The sequence below is a fragment of the Lactuca serriola genome, chromosome 3 (genome assembly GCF_051521515.1).
Source record: "Lactuca serriola cultivar US96UC23 chromosome 3, Lser_US96UC23_V15, whole genome shotgun sequence".
NCBI classification, from domain to species: Eukaryota; Viridiplantae; Streptophyta; class Magnoliopsida; order Asterales; family Asteraceae; genus Lactuca; species Lactuca serriola.
This window is the reverse complement of record NC_136410.1, coordinates 260,979,024-261,003,923: the sequence shown is the minus strand read 5'-3', so window position 1 is coordinate 261,003,923 and position 24,900 is coordinate 260,979,024. Positions and strand designations below refer to the sequence as shown.

Here is a 24,900-nt window from a genome sequence, read left to right as displayed (position 1 = left end):
CTCTATATCACAATTGGTCCAGTTCTTTTTTAAAATTACAATTTGGTCCTTTCTGGTCAGTGTTAGAGGCTAGCCAAACCAGCTCTTTTTTGGCTGGCTGGTTTGGAGCCGATGGGTCAGCGACTGGTTCATGGTGGCTGATTTCTTTCTTTGGCTGTTCAATGGCACTGTCATCGGCTTCATTTATACGTGTTATTTCTTCAGTGAACCCATAGCCTATACACACTGTCTTTTGATACGTCTTGATCTCTTCCTCTTCCCTACCTGTGTTTCTCACTCCTCTTTTCTATCCAATGTTTCTCTCGTGGTTTCTACAAACACCGATTCCATATTAAATCCACTTTTCCAGTGCTTCTTCCGATCATAATTCTTCTTCTTCACCCCTTACCGACTTAAACTTTTACCATCGGCTTCTGGCTAACGTTTTTATCTGTATCTGTTTTTTCTCCCACGCGATCTTTCACCCTTCATGTCATTTTCGATCTACCGAGGAGTAGACCCCTTCAGGCGCAGTGCAATTGTTGATTTCTCCGACTTTGAGTCCGTGAAAGTTGAAATACATAGTGCAATTTGTGAGTTTTTTGAACTTCTGCTCCTTCCTATGAGAATCTGAGAGGATTTGATATGCCCCTGTATTTCGCAGCCATCGTCCTCCATGTTTTTCTTTTGCTTCTTCTTTATTTTTTGTGTTTCTTTTTAAATCAGGCAATGTTATTCAATAATTTGCCTCAGGGTTGATGATAATGATCGACAAAGGGGAGGGGGATGGTCCTCGATTTCCGTTACGGATGCAGGATGACCAGCGATGAATTGGGGAGGAACAAAATCAAGTTCTTAGATATACAATCCTCACCCTTTCATCGCCAATTCTAAAAGGTAATATTTTTCTCCTTTTAATCATAGTATATTTAATACTTAATTCCATTATACAAGATCTACCAATTGACTTTCTTATGAAAACAGCCCAAGAGACAATTTGGAAGGTCAAAATCTTCGTTTTGAGATTGCAAGAACAGCCGCAAGTAAATTCTTTCATTTCATCTTTACTTTTTACTTGTGTGTCGAAATATTCATCTTATTTTCACCATTAAAGCCATATTAATATCGTCATTCGCAGGTTAAACGATGATTTTTTCTCTTACCTCAAGCTTGAATTAGACAACTTCAATTTGTTGTATTAGAAAATGAGGTATGATTTTTTCTTACCCTGTTCTTACTGACTTTACTATTACTATTGCAGATTCTGAATATGATAAAAAATGACCTTATGAAAATCATAAATATTATATGTGAACATAATAGATTAGCATTTCTATCTATTGCTCTGCTTATGTTTAAGGTTTCCATTCCTGAAAGTTCTTCTTAGGTTTCATGATTGGCTGAATTCAAGAAATTGGAGACTTCACCTTTACCAATTTGTTGTTTCTTGAGGTAAAGCTATACTCATCTATTTTGACCTACATGCCAACACCTTGGATTTTTGAAATCCTAAAATTAATTTTGCATTTTTATATTTCCTAATTAAAGTTAAATTCATCTACATTAAAACGCACAAGGAGTCCTACAATTTGTTGAAATTGTGGCGCCTGATAGCATTATAATTATTTTTGTTATCAATCATGAACATGAAAGATACGAGCTCAATCTCAGAATGCATATTTGTTTGTTTTTTATTTTTATATTGCCTTTTTTTATAAGAATAATAAACATCACTTAATGTGGGTTTCATGTGATTGATAAACCAGGGGCTAAATCAATGTGTGAATGTGAAGTGGTTATCCGTTAAGCGGAACAAGATCTGAAGCTTAAAAGGGATAGAAGGGTGTGTTTCTCTTACGGTGAGTTGCATTTGTTTCAATTTTCCGTCATGAAGATTATGATTCACAAAGAAAAAAAGTACCCCATTGACATACTACTGTGCTATGGTACCGTATGTTCTTGCACAACTCATATAACTCATCCCTTTATATATATATATATATATATATATATATATATATATATATATATATATATATATATATATATCCACACTTACAAGCTTGCTTCAATTGAATGGAAATGGAATTTGAGATTCCATTCCATGACATATTTGGTTGCCGAATGGATAAAATATAATTTTATTGTCATTTTTCAAATTCCATACTTGGTGGATTTCACCCTTCCTTGAGACTGGAGAGGATGGAAGGAATTCCTTTCCATTCTTGGATTGTTATTTAAAGACCAAATAACCTCATTATCAATATTGGAATAAATAAATAAATAAATAGATAAAAAAATCAATTATGCAAGTAATACCTTGATAGGTGAACATACATAATTGTAATCTACCAGTCCTAGGTGCCTACACTACCATTATCCATTTTATAAACTATTTGCTCCAATCAATGGAGGAGGTCAGCAGTCTTGTGAGGCTACATGCACTAATCTTGAATGGTAATACAACCTTAATTTTTTTTTCATGTTGTTTCTATCTATCTCTACTGTAGGTATGATATTAGAACTTAATAAAGCTTGTTATTGTAGCATATCAATAAGATCCCAGTTAGTATTCCACATTAAAATAGTAACTAATGACTTTTTGATTTAATTTTATGTGGATATGATCCTATTTTAAAATCCACATGATTTTTGCTTCTGTGCCCTACCTGCAGTCCTTTCAAGGAATCCAATTTCTAAAATTGGTGAAAGTCTAGGCAAGGCTAACTCAATCACAAAGCGTCTGGAAACATGTACGTGGCAATGTTTGGTTTTATGGTTTAAAGTCGAAAAGTAATTTCCCTTAATTTTTTTAGATTTTTTTGTATGGCAGACAAAAAATAACTAGTGTGTGATGCTTATATTTTCAATGATAATTGACGCAGGAAACTTGAGGTTGTTAGAGTGGATCCTGCAATTATGGCCATATGTATTGCTGTTACAATTTCAATTGCAGTCAAATCAACAGCTGTAGAGATATTCTTGTACGTTCATTAGCCGACATCCAAAAATGTGAAGCTTAGATTTAAGCCTAAGGATAAAGACACAAAATGTCATTCCGGAATCAACCTAAGGCTTCCAACCCCCGCAAAACGGGGGAACCTTCATTAGTTTAAACTAATAAAGTCTATCCTAAAAAATTAGTCTTCAAAACGGATCATTTTTAGAAAGCTCACAAGCACATCGAATAGAGCTTTGTTGAAAGGTTTGGTAAACAAATCTGTCACATTGTTATCAGTGTGGATTTGTTCGAAACGAATGAGCAAGTGCTCATAACAATCTCGAATAAAATGAACTTCGATGTCAATGTGCTTGGTTTTGAAGTGTTGGACTGGATTTTTAGCAATTTGGATAGTAGCATCATTGTCAAAAAAATATTGGAGTTTCAAGAAAATTCAAACCATAATCGAGAAGTTGATGTCGAATCTAGATGACTTTGGAGCAACAAGCAGAAGCAACAACATATTCAGCCTCAGTTATTGATGTTGACACGGTTTGTTGCTTCTTACACTACCAAGACACTAACCGATCTCCCAAAAATTGACACTCTCCCGATGTTGATTTCCTGTCAAGCTCACATCCTCAATAGTTACTGTCAGCAAATGCATATAAATCGAAATCGGGATTTTTAGGATACCAAAGACCCAATTTAGAGCTACCTTTAAGATACCTAGAAATCCTTTTGACAACAATTGAATGAGAAAATTTAGGATTAGTCTGATAACGCGCACATTGACAGCCTGCAAACATGATGTTGGGTCTACTGGCCGTTAGATACATCAGGGAACCAATCATCGAGCGGTAGTCTGTCTGATCAACAGGCTCCCTCTCTGGGTCAGGAGACAACAACGGTCTTTCAGCCAATGGAGTCAGTGTGATCTTTGAATCTTTAAATCCAAACTTCTCCAACATTTCTTCAACGTATTTGCCTTGATGTAACAAGATTCCGACTAAATCTTGTCGAACTTGAAGCCCTAAAAACATGGTCATTTCACCCAACGAATTCATCTCAAATCTTTTCTTCATGACAGTCTTGAACTCTTTGCACAGCTTGGAACTTGTCAAACCGAAAATGATGTCGTCCACATAGATTTGTACAAGAATTAGGTCTGCACCCACATGCTAAATAAATAAGGTATGATCGATCGTTCTTCGTGTATACCCATGTGCAAGCAAGTGCTCTGTAAGAGTTGCATAACAAGATCTGGGAGCCTGATGTAACCCATATAGAGCCTTGTCCAACTTGTAAGCATGATTCGGAAACTTGGAATTTACAAACTAAGGTGGTTGATCAACATAAATTTCCTCTTTCATAGCTTCGTACAAGAAGGCGGTCTTGACATCCATATGATAAACAGTAAAGTTTATGTATGAAGAATATGCGGATAGCTTCCAAACGTCCAACTGAGGCATATACTTCTATGTAGTCTAGACCCTCTATCTGCCTGAATCCACGAACGATCAATCGAGCCTTATTGTGCAAAATCACCCCAGAAGCGTCTTGCTTATTTCTAAAAACCTAGTGCGTGTCAAAAGACTTCTTGCCCTTTGGTAACTCAAACAACTTCCAAACACCTAGTTTTTCAAATTAATTTAACTCTTCGTGCATCGCATCAACCCATCTTGGTTCATTTAACGCCATTGTCACACTCTTGTGGCCAATGACATTTTCAATCGGATGATCACCTTGAATTCTTTTTGGGATATCATGGTTGAGATCATCGACTGAGACTGGAAGTGTGTTGATATTGAAGAATCTATCTTCAACTGAATCACTTACCTCAGACGATCTAGGATCGTAAGAGGTACTCGCCAAGTATTGATTTGAAATTGGTTCAGGAAAGAGAAGCTCCATGAACGCTTGAGTAGCAGCGGAAGTATGCCTTGACATGACTCCTCTTTCATCTGGAGTAAGGGGATTGGCTTCAGCATCAGAGAAGATTCTTTGACTTTGAGAACTTGAGGAAGTACTTGGAGCAGCTTCATCCACTCTAGGAGACCAGGGAGTCACCAGGGGTAGTCTGTACACAACATCTTCCTCTTTATCTTCAACAACTGTACTTAAGTGTGAGCAGGAACCTGAAACATTATCAGAATACATATTAAATGATTTAAACAATGATGCATAATTAAATAACCAGTCGGGTCCAACTCTAGCATCTGTCTCATTCTCCTCCAGCCAACGCACGTCACAAGATTCCAACATTTTCTTGGTGAGTTCGTTGTATACTCGGTAAGCGGTGTGTGCGACGTATCCCATAAAATAGCAGTCATCGGCCTTTGAGTTGAACTTGGGGTTGGATTTGAGGTGAAGAAGGGTGCAAGGAAATCCAAATATTCTGAAATGAGCAACTAATGGCTTGTGATTGTATAATATCTCGTATGGGGTCTTCATCCAAGCTTTGTTGATTATGACTTGATTTTGAACGTAACAAGCAGTGTTGATTGCCTCAGTCCATCTCACACCCCCAGACCAGACGGTGGAAACGTCCGGAGGCGGGTGACTTCATTGTGCAGTATCATAACAATTGAATATAAATTAAACAGAGCAATCCAAACTTCATACATTTAGATATCAAACTTACATTGTTTACATATTGTATTTGTTCTTAGAGTTACACAAAAGAGACATAAGCAGATAAATTCCAAATTAGAGCTAAATAGTCTAGCATCCGCGTCCCTTGTTACCTGCTTATTAGATTCCTAGGAATACAAGTCATTTTGAAAAACGTCAACTAAAAAGTTGGTGAGTTCATAAGAGTTTTTGTATAAAATAATTTTACACTTGTTTAAAATCGTTTTCATTGTAGTTTCAGAAAATACAATATTTTCTATAAAATCGTTTGAAGTCTTGCTTTGAAAATCATGGGTAGATGCGTGCATGTCAATACTTTGGTTCATCCTTATAAGGAGTGATCTTTGAAAAGTAGTATAGTTTGTAAAGGCGAGTTGTTTTCGAGAATAGTTCTTTTGAATAGTAATAACCAATCGTTTCAGAAAAATCCCCTATTTCCAAAAAGAATACAGCTGTAAATCTTGTTTTTCTTATCGGGTATAAGTGAGTGTGCGTTCTAGTTTATCATTATCGAAATCGTATAAAATCGTTTTCCTCTAGAAAATCCTATATGTTCTGCTATAAAATGTTCGTAAGTTCTGTTTCCAATTGTGTATACTTGCACGTGTGTGTGTGTGTGTGTGTGTTAGTTTATCGTTTTCAAAATCGTTTACAAACATTTTCCCCAGAAAAGTCCTATGTTTTCTTATTGGTAATATAGCAGTATTAAGACTCTAATACTTGTTAGGTGAAAGAAATCAACATGGCGATTATGGACATTCTACGTAATGAAAAAGGACAGTCAACACAACAAATGCGGACCATCACTACCATGCGTAAAACAGTCAACACAAAGAGCCAAAATTTATTTATGAGGTTTTCCTTATATAAATTTCTAGCTAACATAACGTATTCTAGTGAGTCGTCATAACCATACTAATATGATGGAAACCTGTTTTAGCGTTTCTCAGGCGCCCTCGTTTTGGATAAAGACATTTGTCACCCTAGACTGGCCGGTCTAGCTGTAGCGAACAGTGAAGGTGCGGGGTGTCAACCCCGTATAGATCTATACACAAATTTCCACTCTCCCTCCAGGAGACTCTAGCTATAACTCCCTACAGGACTTTCGACGTACACTAATATTTTTATATTTAGGCACTTTGAGATTTGTCTGACTAGAATACTATCAACCTTTTGAGCAATTGTCAGAGATCCATTATTTGTTAGATAAAATAATGATATCCGTACTCATTGAATAAAAATATCATTTTCGTTCGAACTCATTTATTGTGCTTGTTAACTAGGTGCCTCGTGTTCGTTCCGTTTCGTTTATTGAAAAATAAGTCATTTTGAACGTTTATCAAAATGATCCAACATTTCGGAATTTGGAAAAAATGGTTTCCCTTTCTATAAATAGTCGAATCAGACCCATATTAGTCAAACGAAAAGTGTCAAGTTATAACTAGTGTAATTTCATGACTGTGGCTTATGACACACATTTTCTATTTTATGACATATAGATCATTACTTATGTTCCTGAAGGTTTTACGACAGTAGTTTATGACATGCAAATACTTTTGTCATGAAAACTCTGTTTCGTATATTCTTCTTAATAAAATTATTTATATTAAATATTTATAAATAATCTCAACTAGTTAGTTAATCTAGTAAAAAGTCATGAGCATGACATAATATTCCAAGATAACCTTTATATTTATGTTTGACCGACAATGATTCCAACATTTTATTATATCCATAATTTAATCACTTCCCAAAATATTTTATCTAACAACTTGTTTAAGTAAAGCTTGAAGCAATTCCTTAGAGTTGTTGCTATAAAAATCCGTAACTTATGCTTGGTATATAATAGTTCTTGTTTCTAAACATGTTTTGTGAAATATAATCCAAATTCTTGAGACTTAACCAAAATCTCGAGTTTTTGGATTATTTATAAGGGGTTTCCTACATAAGCACATGTAAGAAGGCATGCATACACAATAAACAAATAGATCATGATTTATGCAAGACTTTGATTTGTATTCCCCCCCCCCCCCCCCCCCAAAAAAAAAAAAAAAACAATAAAACTTTGAGAAAAAGGTTGGGGTATGAAGCTCACCTTGAGTTAGTTGATGAGTTGTTTGGAATGATGGAGTGAAGATCTCAAACTTAGACCTTTGGCTGAGATGAGGAACTTCCTAAGAGGAATGTTATCATCACATATTATTATGAATCAAATAATATGGATTCATTTTGAAATTTACATAACATGTTAGATGAGTGGAGAAACTTACTTAAAACTCAAGAGAGAAGTTGAGAAATCTTGCTTTCAGCAAGATCCTTGATTTTTGCTCATTAGAGGAGTATGTGAGAGAATAGGAGAGAAGTGAGGAAATTTCAAGCCCGATTTTCTTTTTACTGTCGTTGCCTTAAGAGTATAAGAAAAGGAGGGAACTTTGGTGCATGGGGATCTGATGGTTCATGCATGGTTATCTAGTGGTTAAAACATTGGATACTATGATTTGCATGTAAATTGGAAAATTACATAGAATCACAAGGTCAAACCTCCTTGTCCTTATCTTGATTTAGGATAAGATCTTCATAAATACTAAACTTTTATTTTATGTTAATATGATTTAAATAATCAAATTTGGCATAAAATAGAGGTTTTACGGGTCTAAGTTACGAAAAACACGCGTTTGATGGGATTCCCGATGTCCAAATACCCCAAAATGGAGAAAAAATATGAAATAGTCCAAAATTCGGAGTCAAAAGGTGAAATCCGAAGCCACATCATGAATTCCGAAGCTCCTCTTGGAATTCCGAAGTGATCTCTTCGGATCCGAAGTAAGGTGCTCGGCGGTCCGGTCCGACCAGGGACTTCCGAAGCGAGGCGAGGCGAGGCGAGGCAAGTCTTCCGGAGTAGAACCGAGGGGTCCGAACAAGGTGATTCCGGGGCTTAAACTTTCCGGAGCATGCGAGGAGTCCGAAGTAGAGGAGGTTCCGAGATGCAGTTCCTTTTGGCTCCTTAGAAGGCATTCCAGACCAAGAAGGTTCCGGCCAAGAGGGTTCAGGACCAAGAAGAGTCCGTACCAAGAGGGATCCGGACCAAGAGGAGTCCGGACCAAAAGGGTCCTATTGGGTTTCCTCTTTCGGTTTTAAGCTGTTTTCGACTGAGGAAGGTACTTAAGGAGATTTGAGAGAGATTTGAGGTACGTGGAGAGATTTGGGAGAGATTTCACATTCTTAGAGAGATTCGATATGCTTGGAGAGATTTCATGTACTTGGAGAGATTAGGGAGAGATTTCACATACTTGGAGAGATTTGGAAGGGATTTGATATACTTGGAGGGATTTCACATTCTTGGAGAGATTTAGGAGAGATTCGATATACTTGGAGAGATTTCATGGACCTGGAGAGATTTGGGAGATATTTCTCATACTTGGAGAGATTTCGGAGGGATTCGATATACTTGGAGAGATTTGGGAGAGATTCGATATACTTGGAGAGATTTCATATACTCGGAGAGATTTGGGAGAGATTTCACATACTTGGAGAGATTTGGGAGGGATTCAATATACTTGGAGAGATTTCGCATACTTGGAGAGATTTCACATACTTGGAGAAATTTCATTCTAACACTACATGGATCATTAGGAACTCATACTTGGAGAGATTTCACATACTTGGAGAAATTTCATTCTAACACTACATGGATCATTAGGAACTCATATTGTACACTTAAATGTGTTAGCACAATTCTCACAATAGTCCTTGCTTACTTGAGGACGGAATTTCCTAGCCAAAAATGCTAGTTGTGACATCATCCTCCCGTTAGAGGGAATTTCGTCCGGAAATTCTTTCGAAAGATAGGGTTATTAATGCGGAAATAGGTGAGGGTACTTTTAAGTTATTTGGTCTTTGTCTTCCCAAGTGAATACCGGCTCGCGCCTAGCGTTCCCTTGAACCTTCACCATCGGGATGCGGCTTTGTTTTTGTGTGCTTAACTTTTCTTTCCATAGTCTCGATAGGCTGGTCAACTATTAGGAGGTTCTAGCTTACTTTAATCTTTTCTAATGGAACTGGAAGGTTTTTGTCCGATGGACAGTTTCTAAGTTCGACACATGGAACATCGGGTACGTCATGAAGCTTGGAGGGTAGTTGGATTTTGTAGGCTACCGGACCTATCCGTGTGAGGATCTCGAATGGTCTGGTGCATCGGGGATTTAGTTTACCTTTTATTTCAAATCGTGTCATCCTTCCCTGAGGGAAGATCTTTAATAATACCCCGATCCCCTATTTGGGACTCCAAGGCTTTAATCTGCCATCTAGATAGCTCTGTTGTCGGCTTTATGATGTTTGGGGTCGTGTTCGGGTTTGAATATCCTTTTCGTGGTTTCTTGAATAATCTCTTGTCTATTGAGTATGCTATTAGGCGTTTGTTCTCTTGTCAGTTGGATGTCTCTCACCTCAGCCCAATAGAGGATGATCTGCATTTCCAGCCATGCAGGGCCTCGAAGGACGCAACTCCTATGCTCGGGTGGCAGTTGTTGGTATATGAGTACTTGATTAGGGATTTGTCTAGCATTAGCCGAAGCTTTGAGTGCGTGATTTAGGGACAGGTGGGTCTCTCAAGCCTTGCCAATGTTATTACACGTGCTTCTCTCTGGGGTGCGGATTCTTGTTTACCTCAGTCTTGTCAAGTGGGATTTCTAGGGCTTCGGTGGTCCGACACTTATGAGTGTTGAATATATGGAAGGTGAAATGTCTAAACTGAGCTCTTAGGTTAATCAGAGGCTATGGGTTATCAGACCTTTCTCAGTCAGGACTTTTGAACGTTCTTCTAGGGATGGGAATCCTGGTGTCCTAGAAGTAGAGTTTTCTAGGCCTTAAGAGTTGGTACTATGGTTACCAAGGTTGAGTTTGCTTGTGATGTAGTTAACTTTATGAGTCTTAGATTATCATGGGATTTTTCTCCCTAGGGTTTTTTTCCAAGCTAATGGTAGGTTGGCCTTTGCCAATTCCTTGCTGGTGGTTGAATGATTCTCCGATTCGGGGTAGGGAGTATTGATCCTTGTGGATGGGTTTGTTTGGCTTACTCGTAGTCAGTGGTGCTTATGGTAATTTTGTCTTTCTCCCTTATTAGTTAGACATGTGCTTCCTGTGGTTAGGGACTGGGTCTAATGTTTCCTTTACATAATATGCCGATCTTATGACCAGACACTATTTGTTCTTGTGAACAAGCTAAGTCGTATCAGGTGTTCGGTTATTGGGGTGGTTCCAGGAGTCGGGGTGATTCTATATCTGCTTAGCACATGGTTGAGGTTTCCAAGAGGTTTTGGGAATCTCTGGAGGAAGGTTGGAAGCCTTTTGGATTCCCTTGATGCCATTTTCTTCTTGATTTTCAATCCTCATTAGGCTAGGGAGGGGCGTGGTATTTCTTACACCAACACTTAGTTGTCTGGTTGCGAGGGATTTGACGTTACCAGCTGGAAAAGTTTTGTTATTTGGTTGAATAGAACAAAAGTCTATTTGTAGTGCTCGAGGTTTGTAAGGTGATAATCAAGCTTATCCGTGTCAACTGATGACATTGGGCTCCTTGTTACAACAAGTGTTTCATCGATTTGGGGAGTATTGGTTGCTAGGAATAACAGGGTGTTCTACGTCCATGTTCTTATCGTTTCTAGTTTCGTTTGTGTTGTTACCATTGGGTCTATCTTGTTTCTACTTGTTAGGTGTTCTGATGTTCATGTTCTTATCGTTGCTTGTTTCATTTTCGTTGTTACCATTGGGTCTATCTTGTTTCTGCTTGTTAGGTGTTCTGATGTCACAAGGGCGCTGCTATAAAGCAAAGGAATTCGAAATCCAAATTCCACTAGGTTTTTCTACTATAGATGTATGTGACCTGACCGCACATACTTAGGATTTTTACAAGGTAATTGACTGTGGGGTTCTATCCTAATCAACATCCAAGCCAGGGACAAGAAAATGACGCGGGATCGCATGCTCTTAGTTTATGGGATCCTAACTATATATGATACTAACGATCATATGGAACCATCACAGTCCTTACGCTAGGATCTCTAGTTTCTCTGTGTCTTACAGGATTTGCTCGGATGGGGAAACAAGTTTTGATTATGTTCTCAATTTGCAAAACCTTTTTGTGAAAATTCATTACATAAAGTTTATTGTTTGAAACGTTCCAAAAATCTCGATAGGGTTTCTTGTCGTCTCTTCCTGTCTAGTTTTCAACTCCTTCGTTAGTCATCTTTGTTGGACAATCTCTCTTGAAATGTACTGTTTCACCGCACTTGTGGCAAACTAGACTTACTTCTGGGTTGAGGGTCGGAGTGACGCATGGGGCCGGGGCCCTATAGTAGCGGGAGGTGTGTGCCAACTTGTTGCATCTTCTGCAACGAAATGTCTGGCAGGGTCCTCGATGATGGTATTTGCACTTGTTGCAGGGTGGATTACTCCCAAGGTATGATTGTCTCAGTGTGGGAGGAGTAAGGTTAGTAGGGGTAGGGGTTGATCCCGCTTGTTGCCTTTTACTAAGCCTCTTAGTCAAACTGCCTCCTTTTTCGTTCCTGAACTTTCATTTCTTGTTCTTAGGTTTAGGGTTTTGGGCGCATTTGTGAGTTGTCCTTCGTTGGTTTCCTTGGTTATTATTACGGTTGAAGTTACCGACACTGCTTCCAACTTCGTTTGTGTTGTTGGTATTGAAGTATTCCATGACGACTGCCACGACCGTTGTTACAGTGGCTTGGAAAGTGGCGGAGTCTATTTGTAGGACCGGTGGATGGTCGAGGTACCGATTATCTTCATGAAAAGACATGACTCTGTTGCACACAAAAAGGTGGGCTCGTAAGTACTCGTAGTTAGTTTTAAGTGAGTTTACTCTTATAATCTTAAAGTAGTGGTGTTAATTGAGTCAATCCACATCCCCATGATACAGTTATGGCAGAGAGTGGAAACATGTATTGTCTAACGTAAAGTTCATCAAAATAGCACATAGCTAGCAATATAGTTAACAGATTTGGTTGTATGGATTCTTGGAGAGTGTACTCCTCTTGGTTTACTATTACTGGTTGCATTTAACGAAATTATAAACCTATGGCGAGTAGTGTGGTGATCCTCTTCTACCGACATGGTGCATAGAGTGCTTGGCCACTTCACTTATATTATGAGTGCCCTTTTTGAAATTCCTTACACTGCTGAGGCTGTCCTAGCCTTGATTGCTATGAGTTGTGGTCTCCAAATGGCCATTTCCTATTTTAAAGAGTGTACATGGTTTGCATAGTTTTCTGGTCCTACTTATGGATTTGGTTGTATGGATTCTTGGAGAGTGTTCTTGTTATTTGTAGGGGATCAGATTTACATTCCCGTATACTGGACTTTGTTTATGGGCTCCAATACTCCATGACAGAGGGTTAGAAACCGGGGGTCACTTCAGGTTACTTGTGACCCAAACGGATGTCTAATTCCTGAGGGTGTTGGCAATCGGAGTTCGGTGCACGTCGATTGTGGATCGGATTGTATTTTGTGGAGACACGCCCTGAACCGGGTAGGAGTCAATTCCTAAGCTTGTCTTTGTGTGGGTATTGTTTTGTTTCTAGGTATGTTCATTCCAGGGGCACTTATATTGGGTGGTTTTGTATCTGGGAAGAGAAAGGTGAAAGGGTCGCTGGTCTACTTTCAACTGGGTGAAGCTCGTCAAGGGTTTCCTTGACGCCTTCATCCTTTTTGGTCTCTTAGTCGAAGTCCTCCCTTTCATAATTCATCTCTGGGTATCCCTTAGGATCCACTTCTGGGTTTTTCCTCATGGGCTTCTTTTGGTCTCTCCTTGCCCCATCCGCAAATCACCGTGACAGGGTAGTAGAAGTCTTGGTGAGGAATTTCAGCTATGTCGTTGGTGCAAGAGTCACAGCACGAGATATATGGGGATAGTTTAGGTGTGAGAGGGGTTTATAGTATCCTAAAGTAATCCTATAGTATTTTAAACTTGATGTTTGATTCAAATATTCTCTTGTACTTATAGTTGGTAGGTTTTAGGTCTGTTGCAACACCACCATCACTCCCAAGCACATATTGGTCATATCTCAAATAAATATAGTTAATCAGACTATATTTATCCTAGATATGATTACATAACTACCCAAGTTTGACTGTAGTGCTTAACCTTTAGTTACTTTTGGTTTCTTGTTGTTATGATATTAGGTTAGTACTTATGTACACTTTTATAAAATACTTATCTTCTTAAAGTATACTTTTAGGCAGAGTGTGTTTTAGTCCCATTGTATTTGTAGGTGTATATCTTGTATGGCTAGATATACAAATTTACTATAAACAATGCTCTGATACCAATCTGTCACACCCCCGGACCAGACGGCGGAAACGTCCGAAGGCGGGTGACTTCATTGTGCAGTATCATAACAATTGAATATAAATTAAACAGAGCAATCCAAACTTCATACATTTAGATATCAAACTTACATTGTTTACATATTGTATTTGTTCTTAGAGTTACACAAAAGAGACATAAGCAGATAAATTCCAAACTAGAGTTAAATAGTCCAGCATCCGCGTCCCTTGTTACCTGCTTATTAGATTCCTAGGAATACAAGTCATTTTGAAAAACGTCAACTAAAAAGTTGGTGAGTTCATAAGAGTTTTTGTATAAAATAATTTTACACTTGTTTAAAATCGTTTTCATTGTAGTTTCAGAAAATACGATATTTTCTATAAAATCGTTTGAAGTCTTGCTTTGAAAATCATGGGTAGATGCGTGCATGTCCATACTTTGGTTCATCCTTATAAGGAGTGATCTTTGAAAAGTAGTATAGTTTGTAAAGGCGAGTTGTTTTCGAGAATAGTTCTTTTGAATAGTAATAACCAACCGTTTCAGAAAAATCCCCTATTTCCAAAAAGAATACAGCTGTAAATCTTGTTTTTCTTATCGGGTATAAGTGAGTGTGCGTTCTAGTTTATCATTATCGAAATCGTATAAAATCGTTTTCCTCTAGAAAATCCTATATGTTCTGCTATAAAATGTTCGTAAGTTCTGTTTCCAATTGTGTATACTTGCACGTGTGTGTGTGTGTGTTAGTTTATCGTTTTCAAAATCGTTTACAAACATTTTCCCCAGAAAAGTCCTATGTTTTCTTATTGGTAATATAGCAGTATTAAGACTCTAATACTTGTTAGGTGAAAGAAATCAACATGGCGATTATGGACATTCTACGCAATGAAAAAGGACAGTCAACACAACAAATGCGGACCATCACTACCATGCGTAAAACAGTCAACACAAAGAGCCAAAATTTATTTATGAGGTTTTCCTTATATAAATTTCTAGCTAACATAACGTATTCTAGTGAGTCGTCATAACCATACTAATATGATGGAAGCCTGTTTTAGCGTTTCTCAGGCGCCCTCGTTTTGGATAAAGACATTTGTCACCCTAGACTGGCCGGTCTAGCTGTAGCGAACAGTGAAGGTGCGGGGTGTCAACCCCGTATAGATCTATACACAAATTTCCACTCTCCCTCCAGGAGACTCTAGCTATAACTCCCTACAGGACTTTCGACGTACACTAATATTTTTATATTTAGGCACTTTGAGATTTGTCTGACTAGAATACTATCAACCTTTTGAGCAATTGTCAGAGATCCATTATTTGTTAGATAAAATAATGATATCCGTACTCATTGAATAGAAATATCGTTTTCGTTCCAACTCGTTTATTGTGCTTGTTAACTGGGTGCCTCGTGTTCGTTCCGTTTCGTTTATTGAAAAATAAGTCATTTTGAACGTTTATCAAAATGACCCAACATTTCGGAATTTGGCAAAAATGGTCTTTCCTTTCTATAAATAGTCAGCTCAGACCCATATTAGTCAAAAGGAAAGTGTCAAATTATAACTTGTGTAATTTCATGACTGTGGGTTATGACACACATTTTCTGTTTTATGACATATAGGTCATTACTTATGTTCTTGAAGGTTTTACGATAGTAGTTTATGACATGCAAATACTTTTGTCATGAAAACTCTGTTTCAAGTATTATTCTTGATAAAATTATTTATATTAAATATTTATAAATAATCTCAACTAGTTAGTTAATCTGGTAAAAAGTGATGAGCATGACATAATATTCCAAGTTAACCTTTATATTTATGTTTGACCAATAGTGATTCGAACATTTTATTATATCCATAATTTAATCACTTCCCAAAATATTTTATCTAACAACTTGTTTAAGTAAAGCTTGAAGCAATTCCTTAGAGTTGTTATAAAAATCCGTAACTTATGCTTGGTATATAATAGTTCTTGTTTCTAAACATGTTTTGTGAAATATAATCCAAATTCTTGAGACTTAACCAAAATCTCGAGTTTTTGGATTATTTATAAGGGGTTTCCTACTTAAGCACATGTAAGAAGGCATGCATACACAATAAACAAATAGATCATGATTTATGCAAGACTTTGACTTGTATTCTCCCCCCAAAAAATAATAACCTTTAAGAAAAAGGTGGGGGGTATGAAGCTCACCTTGAGTTAGTTGATGAGTTGTTTAGAATGATGGAGTGAAGATCTCAAGCTTAGACCTTTGGCTGAGATGAGGAACTTCCTAAGAGGAATGTTGTCGTAAAGGTGATCATCACATATTATTATGAATCAAATAACATGGATTCATTTTGAAATTTACATAACATGTTAGATGAGTGGAGAAACTTACTTAAAACTCAAGAGAGAAGTTGAGAAATCTTGCTTTCAGCAAGATCCTTGATTTTTGCTCATTAGAGGAGTATGTGAGAGAATAGGAGAGAAGTGAGAGGAAATTTCAAGCCCGATTTTCTTTTTACTGTCGTTGCCTTAAGAGTATAAGAAAAGGAGGGAACTTTGGTGCATGGGGATCTGATGGTTCATGCATGGTTATGTGGTGGTTAAAACATTGGATACTATGATTTGCATGGGAAATGGAAGATTACATCAAATCACAAGGTCAAACCTCTTTGTCCTTATCTTGATTTAGGATAAAATATTCATAAATCTTAAACTTTTATTTTATGTAAATATGATTTAAATAATCAAATTTGGCATAAAATAGAGGTTTTAGGGGTTTAAGTTACGAAAAACACACGTTTGATGGGTTTCCTGACGTCAAAATACCCCAAAATGGAGAAAAAAATTCGAAATAGTCCAAAATCCGGAGTCAAAAGGTGAAATCTGGAGCCACAAAATGAATTCTGAAGCTCCTCTTAGAATTCCGGAGAGATCTTCTCGGATCGGAAGTCAGGTGCTCAGTGGTCCGGTCCGGCCAGGGACTTCCGAAGCGAGGCGAGGCAAGGCTAATCTTCCGGAGCAGAACCGAGGGGTCAGAACAAGGTGATTCCGGTGCTTAAACTTTCCGGAGCATGCGAGGAGTCCGAAGTAGAGGAGGTTCCGAGATGTAATTCCTGTTGGCTACTTAGAAGGCATTGCGGACCAAGAGGGTTCCGGCCAAGAGGTTCAGGACCAAGAGGGTTCCAGACCAAGAGGGTTCCGGACCAAGAGGAGTCCAGACCAGAAGGTTCCTATTGGGTTTTCTCTTTCGGTTTTGAGCTGTTTTCGACTGAGGAAGATACTTAGGGAGATTTGAGAGAGATTTGAGGTACGTGGAGAGATTTGGGAGGGATTCGATATACTTGGAGAGATTTCACATTCTTGGAGAGATTTGGGAGAGATTCGATATACTTGGAGATATTTCATGTACTTGGAGACATTTGGGAGAGATTTCACATAATTAGAGAGATTTGGGAGGGATTCAATATACTTGTGGAGAGATTTCACATACTTAGAGAAATTTGGGAGAGATTCGATATACTTGGAGAGATTTCATATACTTGGAGAGATTTGGGAGAGATTTCACATACTTGGAGAGATTTGGTAGGGTTTCGATATACTTGGAGAGATTTCAAATACTTGGAGAGATTTGGGAGAGATTTCATATACTTGGAGAGATTTCACATACTTGGAGATATTTCATTCTAACACTACATGGCTCATTAGGAACTCATATTATACACTTAAATGTGTTAGAAAAAGTCTCAGAATAGTCCTTGCTTACCTGAGGACGGAATTTCCTAGCCAAAAATGCTAGTTGTGACAGCCCAGAAAAAGACCGACAATTTGGAATCACAAAGCATTGTCCTTGCAGCGTCCATCAGAGTATGATTTCTCTATTCTGCAACACCGTTTTCTTGAGGTGTCCGAATAGAATTGTATTGACCCAAGATTCCCTTTTCTACACAGAAGTAATCCAGAACTGCATTCTTGAACTCTATGCCATTATCAATTCGAAGCACCTTTACCTTTTCATTCGTCTGATTCTCAATCATTACTATGAACTTCTTGATCAAGTCAGCAATCCCACTCTTTTTGGATAAAATGAAAACCCATGTGAAACGAGAGTAATCATCAATCACAAACAAGACAATAAAAGTTCTTGCAGATGCTGAGAACGTTAACTGGACCAAACAAATCCATATGCAACAGTTAAAGAACCTTGCTGATTGAATTGACTGTCTTTGGCAAGTATGGCTTGCGATGATGCTTGCCCTGAGCACATGCCACAAATTTTTAGAAGGTTATGAAGTCCTTTACGGGAAGACCGCACACAATCTCATTTTTAGCAAGGCGATTGAGGTTCTTAGCATTAGCATGGCCGAGACGACGATGCCAAAGCATCACATTTAGAGAAAATATAAGTGACTTGCTCGGGAATGTTATGATTCGTGTCAATAACATAGGTATTCCCTTCTCTTTCAGATCTAACCAAAATTCATTCTTCAGGTATGATGATTTTGGGCATTAAAATGATACACTCTTTATTCGTAAAATGAGTCGAATAGCCTTTATCACAGATCTGAGATACGCTCAACAGACTGTGTTTTAGCTTAGGAGCATACTTAACGTTCTCAAAGGTAAGCACACCATTTGTCAGTGTACCTTTTGAAGGGTTTTGAGTATTCTAACACTCCTATGGTGTACATGCAACCCTATAAACCTTGGATCTGTGTTTTCTCTATTATGCATGCAAATTTGATTTTCCAAGGTTCTTAACCTAACTAGCATGGCATAGGGAACTTTGAAACATAAAAGCTATTAGAAGAACATACCTTTCTTGTTGCTTGGATTCTTTGAGAACCTTATGAGCCTAGCACCTCAAATATGATGCCTCAAATGTTTCACACAGCACCACAACTCTTGGAATAACTTTGAGAGAAGTACACTATCACTCAAAATCAGCTAGCCTTCTTCTTCTACACATAGTGCCGATTTTGGTAGCCCATGAGGTCCTTTTATAGTTGTGTCACAAGTAGGGTTACAACATGTAAACCCTAATTGACATGGCTTTTCATATTCCGTGATCCATGGGTTTATAACCTCCATGAACTATCCATGGAGCACCTTATGGGTTTTATCCCAATTCAATAAACCATGGATCATTAGCCCATTATAAAAGAATGGATGATTTGCACAATCAACCCCATATATTTAATTACTCTCCTTTTGATCACCAAATTAATTCTAAATTAATTCTTGATCAAAACTAATTAAATAATATTATTAATATATTAGAACTTATAATATATTAATAAACCATAAGTGTCCTTTTTCTCATTTAGTCTATCCAAGTGTTGCAATGCCATGCAACCCAAATGGACCATGCTAACCAAGTCAAGTACATTCCAGAAATAGTTATGAACTTAGACACCTAATCCAATAGTCACCCACTTGGATAAGTCTAATACCTATAAATGCAAGAATGACTTTAGGAACCAATCAACAATCGTAGCTCTTTAAAGGACTCGCGGAACTGAGATGATAATGATAGAACATTTAAGATAAGTGATCATATAATACTTTGTTCTAGATATCATCTAGAAAAATACATGGAACAATGTCTTACTTATGGTCCAACAGTTTTTTCCCGATATTCGATTTGTTGACATAGAAGTTAATCGGACACATCAATTTAGTTCTGACCGGGCGCGGTACATAGGTCAACACAAAATCATCGAGGGGCCCAGATATCGCTTCTAATCCAAGAAGGAACAGATAAACTTCGACTCATATGCTTGCTCTACTACTTGTTGAATCATACACAAAGGAACGTTTTATAACATCGAGTTACCAATGCGTTTTTGTACAATCAATGTATAACCAACTCATAGTCAACAACTCATATCTCTAGGTTTGAAGACTTATATGATATTACCATCTCACGATCACTTGAGATAAATTTGATGAAGTGATACAACTGAGTGTGGGTTGAATCCAATACTCAAAACTTATGAGCACTCATGAGTGTTGTAGCAACTCTTGCTATGTCCAACACCTTAGACATCTACAAGCCAAGTTCATGTCAGTCTTGATTCATACCTACTTCCAACATATGACTGACTGTGGATGGTTTGAATAACTTAGTCATTTGGGAAGAATGACCTAGTTATTATGGAAGTCAAAACATGCAAAGTAAAACACAAGAATAATTGAATCCAATATGGTCTCCGAACTTATGAATATAAGTAGAACACCTTTTATTTATCACCATATTGATTACACATTATTCATTGTATAATGTTTCAACTAATCAACTTTATATTTAAATCTAAACACTAGTCATGCCTCTAAGCATGCACACTATGTTTATCCAAACAATAGTCATGCCATACACCAAGTATGCACACCATGTTTGTCCAAACATTAGTTATGCCATACACCAAGTATGCACACTAAGTTTGTCTATGATCTTTACTTTGTGAAATAGATCGATTGAACACAATTCCAATGATTCTCATTTCACAATTCCAAATCCTTATCGTAAATGTAAGAATTCCAAATTCCTACCATTTACCGAAATTTAGATTTTAAACTTATATGCACTGATCCTCTTGTAATGATTATGCACAAAGTCACAAAGACTTGTAAACAGTCATTACAGAGTATTCCAATGGAGATCAACTCCATGGAAACGAAGTCAAATATTCAAAGTACATTGCTTTGAACGACCTTCTTGCATTAAGTTATCTAATCTTACACAGATTGAATAACTTCCACCTATGGAGACATTTCCATATTCCCATTATGAGTATAACATCTGAACAAGAGTTGCCTCCTTTCAGAATATGTCAATATGGTCCTTCCAAAAGTAACACTATACTTCCAGCTGTCCCTGAGCAACCAATCTTTGGTAAACCTTATATTGTCCTCGACAATTGCTAAATCATTTTAGTCATATCCAATTCTAGAACCTTTTCCCCTCTAAATGCCCCCAGACATTTGAAAATTTTAGAAATGATAAATATTATAGCACATGTAATCGATGTTGTACCCGAAGATGATTAAAATCTCAATCTATGCTTTTTAGAATTGAAATGAAATATATTTTCCGAATTGAAAATTTTGTTTTCTATAACTAATATTGCTGACTTGCAACACTTATCATAATTATCATGCTCCCACTAGCTTTGACATGTACTCAGAAATCAGCTGAACTTCTTGAAATCAATACTTTATTGACTTTCTTACCAAAGTTTTAGACTTCTGATACGAGATGCTTTTATAAAACTTTATCAAAATCATACACCTATCCTTAGATAGCACACATGTGTGTCTAAACAATTTTAGAAGTATGAAAAAGGATGTCGTAATCATAGTCTCAATTGTTTAGACCTTTGCCATTCCTCACAAGTACATGTTAGTGTGCCACACACGCTCCACTAACAACTTTGAGAATGCAAAAATCACAATTGCTATCTACTTAAAACCACTTAGTGAAAACGTTTCCTCACCATCATTTTCATGAATCGGAGAGAAACCTTATGACACTTAGATTTTATGGTGTATGTGTTCCTATCCATGTGAATTTGTCAAAACCATAATCACAAGACCAGGTTAGTGACAAATCCAAATGCATATGAACTGAACTTGTGCAATCTTAACTTCTTGCCACTTGGCAGCACAAGGGCCTGCCATTGCTTCCAAGTTGTTATGCAACCAATTGAGGACTCTCAGAACTCATATACACAACCAACTTTAACTGGAATGGGCACAGAAATAGGAATATGTCAACACGGTGAGTTATAAACCTCAAGTTGTGTGCTAGTGATAAACTACAGGTTTTATTCTTGATTAGATCTTGAAACTATTTTAGGATCTTTTAGACACCCACTATCCTCTTGACATACAAAACTCTCTTGCCAAGACCAATTCCTTGACACACAAATATTCAAGAGATAGTGCAGATTCTTATCAAGACAAACACTTCACAAAATTGGCCTTAGTTGGTCTTTGTTTTATCCAAAACATCACAGCTTACCAATTTCAAATGTACAGGAGTAGAACACATTTTACTTTTACATTTGACAAGTGTTATAAACCTTCTTTAGGATATGTCACTCAAGTTACAATCTTGGAGTATGACTATAATAATTGTTTTGGAACGAAGTATGACTCGTCTTCTTGATTTAACCATTTTCAACAATTCATGATTCCTCTTCATAGCTATAGGAATGCACTAAGATGTCCTTTGAGGACTAATTGTAATATGATTTCTTAATCATTAAGATGATTACAAAACAAGATACTAAAGTACTCTCTCATCTTTTCAGATTTGAGAAACTTTTATCTTTCTGCATAATTTGATTCTTCTTATTCGTTCTGCCATACATCGAAACTTTTCCAACGTTTCAAAATTATACTTAAACTTATAAGTATAACCATATTTACGAAACTTCAGTAAATCATGATGAATAGTCATATCTATCTTTGTGGTGGACTTGACCAGTGAACAAGAATGTGTACTCGACCCCTTAGTCCTTCACTTGATTCTTATATACATGTGAACAAGGAATCAGACACTACCACAAATGAAAGAATCAAATTCATATTTCCATTATTGCTAGAAACATACAAACATCAATTTTCCATAAATGTCAATGTAAGGAGATATAAAATAAAACAAAATTTTATTTATTTATTAAAAAGCGGAAAATTTTTTCCTTACAATGAAACAATAAATGAAAACTATGGTATTACATATTTCCTAGCAATTTATCATAACTCCTAAGTAGTAGCTCAAGAATCCGATCTTCCAACCATGTGATTGAAATCCATCTTTGCGATTAGATTCAACATACTCTTCCTTTAAGTTTCATTCCCTTTGCTTGATCCTGCCAAACATCAAAATGTAACCAAGTCACATTTTGTATTAAGAATCATCAATTAGGAACTTAACAGAGTTAGATAGTGGACTTAAATGAAGTAGAGTCAAAATTTTTGATTCTTCCTTCTCTCATATCTTTCAGGTGGCCAGGGAAACTTCGCAACCAATGCCCCTTCCTTTGGAAACAGAAACATATGGACCCTTTGGGATGGTACACGGGACTATCTCAGACTTAGCCTTTCTCTTTACCATTTGGTCAACCGAGTTGACTATGGCTGATCCCTTTCCATTGGGAAGAGAAAGCTTTTGTGGATTTCCAATGTTACCATTGTCAATGTCCATGGACGTTTGGGAAGTCGATCTCTCATTCAAATTTGCTTTACAACTGCTCCAAATCATTGCTGATTAAAAAGCATCAAGCAAATAGGTAAGATCATTAAGGGTCGTTTCACAGTCTGATACATAGTAGTCTTTAAAGAACGCACTATGCGACTTAGAAAGTTATTAAAGAACCTAGTCAACAACCAACTTCCTCAAGACTTTGACATCCAACTCTCTCGGCTTGTCAATATGTGACTGCATCTCCAAGATGTGTGCACACATAGACTTTCCCTGCCAAAAGGGCTTGAGTGAACTTGAACTATTCAAGAACTTGTATGTTAGGGAGAATAATTAGAGGAGGTGGAGGAAGAGAAGTATGATATCCATGAGACTTGGGAAGATCATAGTTGTCTGAACCAGACATCTACAATGGGAGAAATTCAATTCAGTTGATTTAAGTCCTTAATATAACATCGAAAATGAAATATTAAGGCTAGGACCCAACACAATATTTTCTATCTTGGAAGAGGGATGTCACACCCTCAAACCAGGATGGCGGAAATGTCCAGGGGCGGGTGACTATCATGTAGTGTATCATAATAGTTGAGTAGAAATGTTCAAAGCAAACACAACCAACATATATATATATATATATATATATATATATATATATATATATATATATATATATATATATATAATTGAAAAAGTTACATCATTTGTATGTATTACATGTTTCAAAATATCAATTACAATATGTTGTCAAAAGATTTGTTTAGATGCCTAAGCTTCCCATCTTCAAAGCCAGTTGTTACCTGATTTACTGATTTCCTAAGAATACAAGTTATTTGAAAAGAAAGTATCAACATTTAAGTTGGTGATTTCATAAGCATTTGTATGTATATTTGTAAACCTTTTCGATGAAATGTATTAATGTTTGTTATCCAAAAAATCCTATATTTTCCCTAAAATGAGATGTGGCCTTAAGTGAACGAAGACCGAAGCGTATAAGTAATTTTCCTACTTAAAATGATGTTATGCAGTTTTGTTTGTATATAAAACTGTTTGAAGACTATCTTTGCGTAAACTAAAAGTGTCGTTATTGTTTTATGTGAGTTTTCATTTTTATCTTATAACCATGCTTGATTGACCCAGACTTCCATGTTCGCAACGTTCTTCAGGTGTCGATTTCGTTAAGACATTTGTCACCCTAGACCTGCCGGTCCAGCTGTTGCAAGCAAGTAAGGTGCGAGATTGTCAGTCCCAATATAGATCTATACACAACTATCACGCTCTCCTTACAAGAGATTCTGGTTATATTTAACAGGACTTTCGTGTGTACTTTATAAGGTACCGTGAAGACAAAACTCACTAAATTTGATCAACGAGTTTACATGTTTTTGTGCTAAAAATGTTTGTATAATGATCATCCCCTAAGACTGGGATAACTATGAAAAATGACGTGAAATCTTTAGATATGCATTTGATAATATTTTACCCTTTGCGCAACGGGATACAAATGGGGTAAAGTTTCTTAAACTATATTTGTATATTTTTGATGCAGAAGACAAGTTTTTAAAGAAAACATATATATGCAAATTGTTATATATATATATATATATATATATATATATATATATATATATATATATATATATATATATATATATATATATATATATATATATATATATATATATATCTGTGTGTGTGTGTGTGTGTAAAAATTTTAAAAGATGATTTGGTATGTTTCGTAATTGTTGTTCATATTCTTACGTTTTTATTAGAAACTTTGCATGAAATAATCCTAGTTTGATAGTAAAGACCTTTTTGTACTTA

The 24,900-nt window shown here is 36.7% G+C and overlaps 1 long non-coding RNA gene across 6 annotated transcripts; it reads left to right on the top strand.

Annotated features, from left to right (window-relative positions):
• Positions 1-120: 120 nt before the first annotated feature.
• Positions 121-24,558, top strand: LOC145093947 (uncharacterized). Of its 6 annotated transcripts, XR_013703152.1 has the most exons (9): positions 124-572; positions 706-876; positions 964-1,022; positions 1,118-1,189; positions 1,357-1,431; positions 1,746-1,838; positions 2,655-2,732; positions 2,865-2,963; positions 24,243-24,558. It is a non-coding gene; the product is annotated as an uncharacterized LOC145093947 (long non-coding RNA). The 6 variants fall into 6 exon arrangements; XR_013703150.1 differs by lacking the exon at positions 24,243-24,558 and having other exon boundaries at positions 121-572; positions 1,746-1,925; positions 2,865-3,132; XR_013703149.1 differs by lacking the exon at positions 24,243-24,558 and having other exon boundaries at positions 121-572; positions 1,746-1,930; positions 2,865-3,132.
• Positions 24,559-24,900: the final 342 nt, after the last annotated feature.